This window comes from Ascaphus truei, chromosome 11, assembly GCF_040206685.1.
Source record: "Ascaphus truei isolate aAscTru1 chromosome 11, aAscTru1.hap1, whole genome shotgun sequence".
In the NCBI taxonomy this organism is placed as follows: domain Eukaryota; kingdom Metazoa; phylum Chordata; class Amphibia; order Anura; family Ascaphidae; genus Ascaphus; species Ascaphus truei.
The window spans coordinates 8,405,058-8,418,012 of record NC_134493.1 but is presented as its reverse complement, the minus strand read 5'-3'; positions in this window follow the sequence as shown (position 1 = coordinate 8,418,012).

The window sequence follows — 12,955 nt, the reverse complement described above, 5'->3', positions numbered from 1 at the left end:
TTTAATTTGATCTTTAGGCAGATTTATATTTAGTGCCTCAGATTTGTTACTATTGATTTTGAAACCTGAGATATCCTTAAAAGAAGACAGAGTAGAGTATAAATTTGGAAGTGAAGTTTGAGGTTTGGTTATTGTAAGGATCACATCATCTGCATAAAGTGCAATTTGTATATCTGACTCTTCACCTGAACTCCTGTTATATTTGGGTTGTTTCTTATGTTTGCAGCTAGTGGCTCCATACAGAGGGTTTTATCCAAGGGCAATCGAGCTACAGGACATAGTTGTCCCTAAAAGTCAAAACATTTACAGTAGGAAGGTGTACAGAACAGTCAGTCAGGCCTGCACAACTCCAGCCCTCGAGGGCCACAAACAGGCCCGGTTTTCAGGATAACCTATAAAACCAGGCCTGTTTGCGGCCGTCGGGGACTGGAATTGTGCAGGTCCTGTGTATAGTAAGTAAAAACATTTCTTTATTAATACAAGTTAAAACACGCAACATCTCCTTTATTAAAGTACAGCAAGTCAAAACATGTACAGCACAACAGTATGGTGTTATTAATTTTTTTTATTTATTCAGGAAATTTAAAACACGCAACATCTCTTTTATTAAAGTACAGCAAATCAAAGCATTTACAGAAACATTTACAAAAAATAAACAACAGTTGAACAGTCACGCAAATTCGATACCCGCCAGATTGTCCTTCCAGGGCCGATGCCTTGTATGGCGCAAAATGCCATTGATGGAGTCTCGAACGATTTTCATTAAAGGATCTGTTATTGAAAAATAGCGCCGCAATTCCTCCACAATAGTCCTTCTTAAATTTTCAGGAAGCACCCTTTTTTCGCGATTTCCTTCGTAGTTCACTTTGTAGACCCACCCGCAGTATACCAAGTGGGACACGTGGTGCATAAAAATTAACATGCCATACTTCTGGGGTACACCAGCACTCATCACCCTATACTTCTCCCTGAGTGCCGGTGGCAGCTCGCGCAGGATGATGTCGGGCACCGTATCGATCCAAGCGTATGTAGGTTGGGTTCTGTGAGCGGGTGTACTTCCTGTCTTGGTCGCCGTGTTGTCTCCTGGTGTGGTCTTGACGGGGTTGTCATGTTATCCTCCTCCTCAACGGCATACATGTACACAAATTCTTCTGGTGGAGGGGTGCACTTGGTGTTGGAAGGCGGTCGAAGGTCCCATTCACCACATCCATGCCATCCTCCTGCTCCGGCGTCGGGGATACAGGGGCATGAACACCGAGCAAATTATGTATCCCCGCTATGTCAGTCTCTATCTTCTCCATCCGTTGATCCATCTTCTGCATCCGTTGATACATATTTAGCATGGTCTCCAGAAGCAGATCTATCTTTACCAGCATTGTAGAGTTCCCGGGGATATCCACACTTAACCCATTCAGCATGCGGTCTAATGAGCTGGTTCTTGTGCATGGGGTGCTGTGGACATCTGGGTGGATAGTGCTACAGAGGATGAGATGGGGGTTCCATTGAGAGAAACGGCAGCGTTGTCGAAGAAGGATGGATGAGGTGACCTGTGGATTTCCGGGAGAGGAGAAGCGGCAGAGTCGTCTAAGCGTAATGGAGAAAGTGACCTGTGGATTTCAGGGGCACCAGCGGCAGCGTCGTCGAAGAGCAGTGTCGAAGATGGGCTGTGGGTTTCCGGGAGAGCAGCGGCAGCGTCGTGGACGAGTAGTGGAGAAGATGGGCTGTAGATTTCCGGTGGAGCGGCGGCAGAGTCGTCGAAGCATAAATGAGGAAGTGGCCTGCGGGTTCGATGGGTTGGCTGCCATTTGTTTTGCGTTGTGTGTACATCACGGAATTTCTTCTTGACATAATGAGGCTTACGTCTATTAAAACCCTTAGCCTTTGGGGTCAGCAGAAGGTTTTCTTTATTAGCCTTAGCCTATTGCTTTGGCCTTGGCTTGGAAATGGCTGCCGCCTTTCGCTTTATCTGCGTGACAGGCACGGCAGAGGCGAGTGGCTTCTTGCGTCCGTAGAATCGGGGTTGATCCATGGAAGCAGATGGCACAATGCAGTATCTGGACAAGGGCAAGTTCAGATACAGATCATCGAGTGGTGGGATATGCAAAGTGTGTAACCTTTTATGCATGGCGAGTGAGGTACAGGTGTTGAAAGTGGGCGTACTCTAATGTGAGTCATTAACGTATAAATACACCATCCATTTTGTGGATTCATTGCACATTGAATACACATCGACTAAACATTGAATATACATTCTTGTGTTTGTATTTCTTTCTACTCGCAGCAATGCCTGTTAAAAAGATTTCAAAGGATCTCAGCATGAGAATTAAGGAGATGTACACGAGCGGACAACAAATTGCAGATATCCAACGCTGGTTAGCTGCTTCTGACCTCGTTGTGCCATCAACCACTCTGTTCTATCATGCGCACGGAAAAACCAGACAATGCACGAGGACACCAACGGTAACTAACGTGTAAGTATATTTATATAACTATATAATATAGTATATCTATTATTGTTTATATTGCTGCATATTAATAGAACTATATATTGTGTAGATCTATCTAATTTTATAGTTATTTTGGTATATTTATATACTGTAACTACAGTATATCTATTGTTTATATTGCTGCATTTTAATAGAACTATATATTGTGTAGATCTATCTAATTTTATAATTCTGTCGGTATATTTATTTAACTACAGTATATCTATTGTTTATATTGCTGCATATTAATAGAACTATATATTGTGTAGATCTATCTCATTGTATACTATTTTTACTGCAAATGATGTGCTGTGCTTGTGGCCTACTGCACTGTAACTTACCGGATTGTTGTTTTTCTGTACATTTGACAGTACTACAGGCATACACCGGTTTAAGGACACTCACTTTAAGTACACTCGCGAGTAAGGACATATCGCTCAATAGGCAAACGGCAGCTCACGCATGCGCCTGTCAGCACGTCCTTAACACCAATACCGGCTCCCTACCTGTACCGAAGCTGTACGCAAGCGGGGAGATTAAAGAGCCTGTTACAAATGCATTATTTACATCAGTTATGCACGTATATGATGATTGCAGTACAGTACATGCATCGATAAGTATGAAAAAGGTAGTGCTTCACTTTAAGTACATTTTCGCTTTACATACATGCTCCGGTCCCATTGCGTACGTTAATGCGGGGTGTGCCTGTATACAGCACACAATGCCATAATACAGTATGCACATAACTGCACTAATTTTTTGTTTTCTTGTCTTTTCATAAAAAAGGATGGACTGGGGGAGAGGGGGGGGGGTATCGTGTAAAGTCTGTGAACTGTTTGTCCAGTTAAGTGTACAGAATCTAAACTGCAGTCATGATGTACACAAAACCTCTCCTCTCTCAATGAACTACTGTACTGTACACAGATCGAGGAAGAAGATAAAGACGGAAAAAATTATATTACTATATATATATATTATTATATATTATTAATTAATATTATTATCAATGTGCATTATTCATGATTATTCACCGGCCCTCAATTTCCATCTGACAGAAGAACTTAATAAAGACTGCATTTTGTATTATTCATGATTATTTTTATATTTGTTTTTTTGGTTCCTGATAAAATAAAATAAATATTTATTTGCATTCATGATAATCATAATCATTGGCAAAATAAAATAAAAAATCACTCTTGAACTTCGCAAGCAAGCAGGAATGTGATTGAAACCAGAAAGACACACATTCAAAGGAATGGTGTGGGAGAGGTGTACGGCATTGTAGAGAAGATAAGAAGTTGAAATACCCTGCAATGCAGTAAATTATCCTGTGTGAGTGTGGGTGCGAGCAAGGGGAGAGCGCTGTATATGCCGAAATGTGATACTGTTACAGTACTGTACTGCACCGACACACTTTATTCGAGCAAATACCCAGTATGTACCTGGCAGATACCTGGAATGCGCCGCTCCTCACCTCTAACAAGCCCCGTTGCGTTTGCCTTCCCAGCCTGGGTTCATGCCTGGCTGACGGGCGGCTGATCTGTTAAATGATAATGATTAGGATTTAATAGGCTGCAATGCTTCGCGTGTCTACCAGATGGCATAAATTCATGAATTGTAATGCAGTATATATATATATACTGTGCAGTACTGCAGCCAGCGGGAATAAAATGCTTCAATCCCTGCCTGGAAAATAACCCAATGTACTCGGGCAGAAAACAGTCACAAACCTCAATACACCCGGGTATACCCGAATTCGTGGGACTAGCCGAGCTCGAATAAAGTGTGTCGCCAGTGTACATGCCTATGCATTTCAACAATTTTCAAATGAGACATACAGCACTGCAAATGCATGTATAAATATGCAAATTTACAATTACTGCGCGCGCACACGCAGACTGTGTACTGACGTAGGTTGAACTGCTAAAGTATTAGACTTCGAAGACAACAGCTCGCGAACGCCCCCCTGAGTTGCAGTATTGCAGACAGCGATAATAGTGATAATAAAATGCTAATATTACGAGCGCTAAAATACCACAATACACTGCAGACAAAAAAAACCAAAATGCATCTGTCCGCGGTTATCAGAGTTGCGCCGATACGGCCGCACGACGATAAAGGCGGCCGCCACTGTATGTAATAATTTACCTCTCATGTTGATGCAATTAATCCTTAATACCCCTTACAATATTCCCCCATTTGTGAATAAAGATCACGGTATATACACATTTATTCTCTCATTTCTAAACCTCATTTTTTGTATAATATTATGTGATAACATACATGACACTCGTGTCTCCAGGAACTCTGATTTTTACACAGAGATGTGAATGCCCAAAGCTAACTATTAGTAGGGATTGCCCAGTGCAGATCTAGTAGAACAGGTGCTAGTCAGTTGATTAGCTGAATTTTAATTACGCAAGGTATATTAAGATGTGAAGAGGGAGGGGGCGGTACACTCCTGACGAAGCCACGCATCCGATTGGCGAAACGCGTTGAGTGTAAGCCGCCCAGAGGAGGAGAGACGAGGTGCTAGTGACTGTCAATCCAAAAGCCGAAACCGGAAGTGACGCGACGCCCCAGAGAGTAACCGGGAAGCAGAGAGCTGACAGCAGAGGCGTCTTACCATCTGATCAATCGCTGAACGGAGGCGGGGGTGAGCCAGGCAAATCGACTCTCCTATATCACATTTGGTGATTCATGCGTAGTTTAACGTTTTTATTGTAAGTGTGCATTTTTGGTACCATTATAAAATTACATTTTACTATTGGTCTGCACTATGGATATACTTCTTTTTTTACATACATCCTCATCTTGCTGCGATTGGAGAATAACATCACTCCAAAGCCTGAAGTTGTTCCTGCTATCCAAGATGTCTCTTGTTGCCCCTTTTTCACTAAAATCCTGTGAGTAGGCTGCACATAGGAACCAAGAATTCTACAGAGTTTATTTACTTTATTTAATTGCCTGCACTTAGATTGTTGTGTTTTGTCTTTTTTCCCTTTATGCTCCCCCTGGACTGCGAATACATTTCCACGATTTGGGGACCAGAGAAAACAGGCCCTACCAGATGGGTCTGAGCAGGGGGTTATAACTCATATTTATATATTTTTTCACGTATTTGCACCATTATTATTCACTGTTCACTATTGCGTTATTTATTTATTATCACTTTATTTTAAGTGGTCACTAATAGTGTTAGCGTCTGTTTTTTCACTGTCACAATTGCTAAAATATATAAACCAGTGGAAGGCTGCTCAACAAGGACTAACTAGATCCTAAACCACATGTGAAAGCAAAAAACTGTGAGCGTACACTCCTAAGATATATATAATATAGTGACAGTTTAATAAACAAATCAGTAAATGATAAAACAGAACTGAAGGTAGAAATGACAATCCTAAATTAATAAAATGCACATAAACAATAAATACAAAAGGAATAATGAGGAATATCGGAGGATGCTGCAGCAAGTAAGGGGTGATCTTACCTCAGGATTAACCCTTTATATTTTAGGAGTGTGCGCTCACAGTTTTTTTACATATATATATACATATATATATATAATTTAAAACATTTTTTTTTTATAAAATGCCTTCTTAAGATGTTTTTACCCAGTTATGCATTTTTTTTTACTCTTTGTGCTTTGCATTAAGTGGTCGGAGAGCAGTATACATCAAGGATAGTATAAGTAAAGTCTAGTCATTTCTTTTATTAAAGAATACAATATAGTGTAGGATGAAATGCAGAGAACTTAATAAAGGCTGCACCTAGGGTAAAGCCCTACAGTATATCCCGACTAGGTAATTCTGATCCATGTGGTTGTACTGCCATCTAGTGATGGAAAACATATTAGCAGACCGGTAGGATATTCTGCATGTACAGAACATGTAACATTAGACACACTGGTGTCTGTATAAGTAATGCTTGATATTTTCGTATATGCCTGGAGTAATGTACAAATATCCACATTTCCATTCTCAATTTGCCTTCAATGTTATTTAAAGATGTTAGATAATTAAGAACAACTAGAACTCCTCATTGTGATATTGAATTATAAATACAGAGGTTACATAGTTACATAATAGATGAAGTTGAAACAATACATATGTCCATCGAGTTCATCCTAAATTACATTTAGACGACAGATTCCTATCCTTTCTGAGAAAGATGCTAAACCTTTTTTGAACAAATCTCTTGTATCTGCCATCACAGTTTCCATGGGTAATGAAACCCACACTGTAACTGCCCTTACTGTAAAGAACCCTTTCCTTTGTTGCTGGGGAAATCTCCTTTCCTCCAACCTAAAGGGATGACCCGAGTCCTTTTTACTGCCGTTGGGATGAATAGTTCTTTTGAAAGCTCCTTTTACTGTTCCTGAATATATTTGTATATAGTTATCATATCCACTCTTAGGGCACCATGCAGTAAGCGGCGGAAAGGCACTTCTCGCCACTTTCCCGCTAAAAAAGCCTATCCGTATTCAGTAAGGGGCGAGAAAGTGGCGAGATTAAAAAAAAACGCCAGTTTGGCTGGCGGTTTTTTTTTTCCGCCGGTGGCGAGGCGAGAAGGCACTTTCCGCCTAAAAATGAAACATTTTCCACCACGCTGTATTCTAGTAGAGGCGAGTATCTAAGCGGAGCTATTCGCCACTCTAAATTGGCGTTTTGCTGGCGAATCAGCCACGCAGGAAAAAGATGGCAAGTTGCTGCTGAGAGGCAGCGGATGAGCGGCGGATCGACACTTAGAAAAAATTCAGGCCTTTTTCATGGCTGGGATTGATGCCGGGGGTCTCCGGAGCTGACACCATTAATACCAGCACCGGACCCCCCCGGCATGCATCCGAGGCAGGAAAAATGCATTTAAAGGCCACTTCATTACCTTAGCGGCTAACCGCTAAGGTAATGAAGGGGTTAAAGAGCCGTGCCAGGGAGGCGCATGCGCGATGGTGAGGGGAATAGCTGCCTAATCTAGTAGCTCCTACCCCCGCCAAAGCACTATTCAAAATAAGGCAATTCAAACTCACAGATCATATCTAAAATTCTCTGCTACCAACGTCGGAACACATAGCGATGGCCCCGCCATCCACAAAAAAGAAGAACACGGGGGATCTCCGGAGATATTTAAGCCGATCCACATCCAGAGATGGGAGAGCAGAAATCGCGCCCGGCTCAGCACCAGGATCGGGGTCGGAACGCGAGGAGGACCTGGAGGAGATGCCAGAACAGCGGCCCGTACGGCGCTGTGATTTCGACCGGCTATATAACGACATGAAATCGTTATTTAGAGCCGAAATACAAGAACTCCGGAAAGAGGTACAGGGCCTGGGAGAAAGAACCGGGGCCCTGGAGGACAAAATGATGGCGGTCTCCTCAACAGTTAAAAAGTCTGAAAAGCGTTCCTCCCACCTGCAAAACCAAATTACAGAATTAGCCGAGCGCCAGGAGGATGCAGAGAACCGGGACCGACGGAGTAACATCCGTATCCGCGGCATACCAGAAGACATAACGGAGATAGAAGAGTTCCTCACAAGATGGATGGCGACTCTGCTCCCTGACACCCCGGTGGCAGAACTAATGCTAGATAGGTGCCATAGAGCCCTAAGGAACAAGCCGCTGGCGAATGCACAACCGAGGGATGTGATTGCTCGGTTGCATTACTACCGCACAAGGCAGGCAATCTTCACAAAAGCCCGAGGGGAAGAAGCCTGTAAGTTTGAGGGTGTCTCCATACAACTCTTTCAGGATCTGTCCCCCCTGACCCTGGCCAGACGCCTGAAGTTACAACCCATCACCCGCCTCCTCAGAGACAGAGCGATCCGCTATCGGTGGACCTTTCCGTTTGGACTACTAGTCATCAAGAACGGAATGGCCACCTCAATGAAAAATCTAGAGGAGGGGGATGAATTCCTGCGCAGACTGGGGGTGACAACCGGAGAAGCCAGGAGCCCACGGAAAGAGGCAGAACCGGACAATGAGTGGCAACAGGCCGGCACATCCCGGAAGACCCGAGCTACCACCGAGTCGGAGAAGGAGTGAACAAAGCATGTTCTGTCAAGATAAAATGTACATTTTTCTGTTTGGTTGCCTACAAGTTATGGCGCAAAGTTTGGATTAACAAGACCGCTAGCATCTGGGAGTGCCGAGCAGCAGAAGATGGCTTTATACTGCCACAACACCACCTATCTAATGAGGGACATGAACACTCTACCCCAAGGTTTCAGGCCAAACCTGAAAAAAAAGAGACTTACCTGCAATTCCGGTGATACTGGCTGCCCCGCAACCCGGAAGAGGCGCGTGGCATGCACCCATGGAAGATGGCGGCATCGCGACTCGTGGCGGGATGAAAGCTGCACGGCCGGAAGAAGAAGAGCCCAGCGCGGGAAGACGTCCGCCTCCGTCGACATCCGGCTGCTAAAGACCAAAGACCGGAAGGACGTCACCGGATATGGCCGCGCGGCCATCTTGGTAGAGGCGACCGGTTGGGGAAAGGAAGATTCACGTCACTCGGAAGCGCCAGAACTGCAGCAAGACCCGGAGAGACAGCTATCCCAGACAGAACGCAGGGTCATAAGACCCACACATAGCCCGGACACACAGCAACAGAACACCATAGGAGGTAGGGAGAGGGAGAGTACCCAACGAAGATCAGATAGGTCCCGGTAGTACCGCACAGAGGGCATCAGCTGCGGAAGCAGTCAAAGGGGCGAATGACCAACTAGACACACGCACCAGAGGGAGAGGCCAAGAGGGAAGAGTCCCTACAATAGAAGGAATAAAGGGAGGGGATTAAAATACCCCAAGGCCCATATGGTTAAAAGGACGTGGAGAGATTACACAGAGGGCAGGAGCAGAGAAATAGGAAGAGTTCCCCACATAGATAGGATACACTCAAAACAAAGCTGCCTGCGGTCCTTGAGATGCTGGACGGTCGCATTGGCTACAACGGTTTGCCATAAACACTGATTACAAACGGTGGGGGAGGGGGTGGTTGCCCTCTTGCCGTCGCCATGAGTCTCCTCATGGATACTTGGGGGTTAGACCCCAAGGGACCCATGCAAGACCCCGGTGGGCCGGTGAAAACGGGTCAAGCTCAGCCTGACATGGTCAGAGGTGGGCCCACCCGAACCGGAACCCCACACGGGGCAGTTCAGGCGTCCAGGGGGACTCGGTCCCCTGAAGTCGCCGAAAGTTACCAAGGTTTATTTGTTGTCCCCCCCATGCTCCCAATGTGTGTACCCCAATGTTTCTCCCCTATACAGATGAGCAGTGTACAAAGCAGTTCACAGAACCATACTCTGAAGAGAATCGTGACCCAGATAGAAAGAGGTAACGCAGCATATCATATTGAAAACATCAATGGGTAAGGATTTCACTATCTTATCACATAACGTAAAAGGTTTTAATAGCCCCCTGAAAAGAAAACTAGCATTCACAGACTACCGACGACAGGACCCCGACATAATACTACTCCAAGAGACCCACTTCTCAAAGACCAGTTCCCCCAAGTTTCTGGATAACAGATATAGAACATGGCTCTCTGCATCAGCCAATATAAAAAAAAAGAGGAGTAGCAACCTTATTACACAATCGCCTTGCGTTTAACACAACTCTAACAAAAAAAGATAAGAATGGGCGCTTCTTAATAATAGTAGGCGAGGTGGGAGGACAACCCCTCACAATAGCCAATGTATACGCTCCCAACGAAGGAGCCGATACCTTCTTTACAAAATTTTTTACAACCCTACATAGAGTGGCACAAGGCGGTGTAATACTAGGTGGTGATTTCAACCTCACATTAGATCCGAAGGCCGACAGGTGCACACCCAGAGTACCGAAGCACACACAAAGCAGAGCAATTTGGAACCACGGTCTCAGGACAAACAGATTAGTAGATATCTGGCGGGAACAGCACCCGGGAGAGAAGGAGTACACATTTTATTCACACCCACACGACAGATACAGCAGGATGGACTACCTCTTTGTGTCCAACAGAATGGTTTCGCAGATCTCCCATACGGGCATCCATGATATTTCATGGTCAGATCATGCACCCATTGAGCTGCGGTGCACAGATTTCAGACTAGACAGACCAGGAGCGACATGGAAGCTTAACGAATTTCTGCTAAAAATCCCTGAAATTGAAACGGCAATAAGGGATAAAATCAGGGTCTATTTTGAGGAGAATGTCGGTAGTGTGACATCTCAATCTACCCTATGGGAGGCCCATAAGGCGACTCTTCGTGGAGAGCTCATAGGGATAGCAAGTAGGCGGAAAAAAGCAAGGGAAAATAAAATTAAGATTCTCCAATCCGAGTTAACAGCCCTTTCTGCCCTACACAAAAATAACAAACAAGCGCAGACCCTACAGGCCTGGCGCGACACTAAAACAAAACTAAATTTATTGATGTCCTCCCGAGCTGAGAAGGAGCTGACCTGGTCTAGGCGACAATATTACGAGAAAGCGAACAAGCCAGATACCCCACTTGCCAATAAACTCAAAAATAGTAACCGTAATTTCCATATTCAAGCCATTCGAACCAAGAAAGGTGACCTTACTTCTGATCCCAAACAAATCGTAGAGGAATTTAAAAATTACTATGAGACCCTGTATGATGGGGCGAAGGTCTCCCATTGTGAGAGCACTCATAGGCAGCTGAAGACATTTCTAACTGAGGCAAAACTACCCAGCCTGAGCAGATTGGAAAGGGAGGAATTACAGGAGGACTTCTCAGGTGAGGAGATATCAGAGGTAATAAAAGCACTAAAGCCATCCAAAGCCCCAGGCCCGGATGGTTTCTCTAATCTGTACTATAAAAAATTCAGAAAAACATTAGTACCTCACCTGGTCCGATTATTTAACTCATTTTTAGATGGTGCCCCTATTCCTAGCCAAATGTTCCAAGCGTCTATAACAGTGATCCCCAAACCAGGAAAGGATCCAGCAGATTGCAAAAGCTACCGGCCAATATCTCTCATCAATTCAGACACCAAATTTTTTTCCAAATTATTAGCTAACCGTCTGAATTCAGTCATGCCGAAGCTGGTCCACGCCGATCAAGTAGGGTTCATATGCGGAAGGCAAGCTACAGACAATACCAGACGGATAATAGACCTAATTGATTTGGCACATAGAAAACACATCCCGTCTATGGCATTGAGTCTGGACGCTGAAAAGGCCTTCGACCGCATCGATTGGCCCTATCTCACAGAGACGCTGAGAGTGTTCGGCATAGAGGGGAGAATGTTGGGCGCCATTCTGGCTCTTTACAAGGAACCGAAGGCGAAGGTCAGACACCAGGGCTTCCCGTCGGACGATTTCCCAATAAAGAGCGGCACCAGGCAGGGATGCCCTCTGTCCCCACTTATTTTTGCATTATGTATAGAACCCCTAGCGGCACACATCCGCAACTCCCCCGATATAACAGGTATACAGATAAAAGATCAGTCACACAAAGTGGCCCTGTATGCAGATGACATTATACTAATGTTGTCCAAACCCCTTACCTCCCTGCCAAATGTTTTCAGTTTGCTAGACGAATTTAATAAGATTTCGGGTTTCAAAATCAATCAGACAAAGTCAGAAGCCTTAAATATCAACCTGCCAAAGGTCACAGAAAAATTAATTGAACTGAATTTTAATTTCAAATGGCAAGCCTCCTCCATTAAATATTTAGGTATCTATATAACCAAAGAATACAATGCCCTCTACAAAGCCAACTACCCCAGGCTAATTAGGACTCTGAAGGAGGATCTACGGATCTTGTCAGGCCACACAATTTCATGGATCGGCAGGATCCAGTGCCTTAAGATGAATCTCCTCCCCCGAATCTTGTACTGTATCTGTTTCAGACCCTTCCGATACAAGTGATCAGAGACGACATCCTCCATTTACAGTCCTCTATGGTGAAATTCGTCTGGGGTAATAAAAAACCACGTATAAAAAATAGCATCCTCACTAGGCCAACAGTTAGAGGAGGTTTAGGGGTATCTTGCTTGATATCGTACTTCAAAGCGGCACAATTAACCCAAATTATTCAGTGGCACATGCATCCTAGCCTGCGAAGGTGGGTTGAGTTAGAAACGGCATGCTGTGACCCCGTAGAGATACAAGATCTAATTTGGCTACCCAAAAAGATATATCAGACCTTGAGTGAACCGCTGGCCGCAGTGAATTGCTCGTTGGCTACTTGGGAGAACACCAAACACAAGTGTGCCCTGACAACCCAGCACACACTTATGACCCCGATTACGGGGAACCCTGATTTCGCTCCGGGTATGTTACGCAAGAACCTAGCGGTCTGGAAAGCAAAAGGCATTACTAGGCTACTACACCTGGAGCGACACCAAGCTATCAAAACATTCGAACAAATTCGATCAGAAACAGAGATGCCCAATTCTGATTTTTTTAGATACCTCCAGGTGCGAGCATTTTATACGAAAATTCCCAAACGCCCCAAACGCACAAAT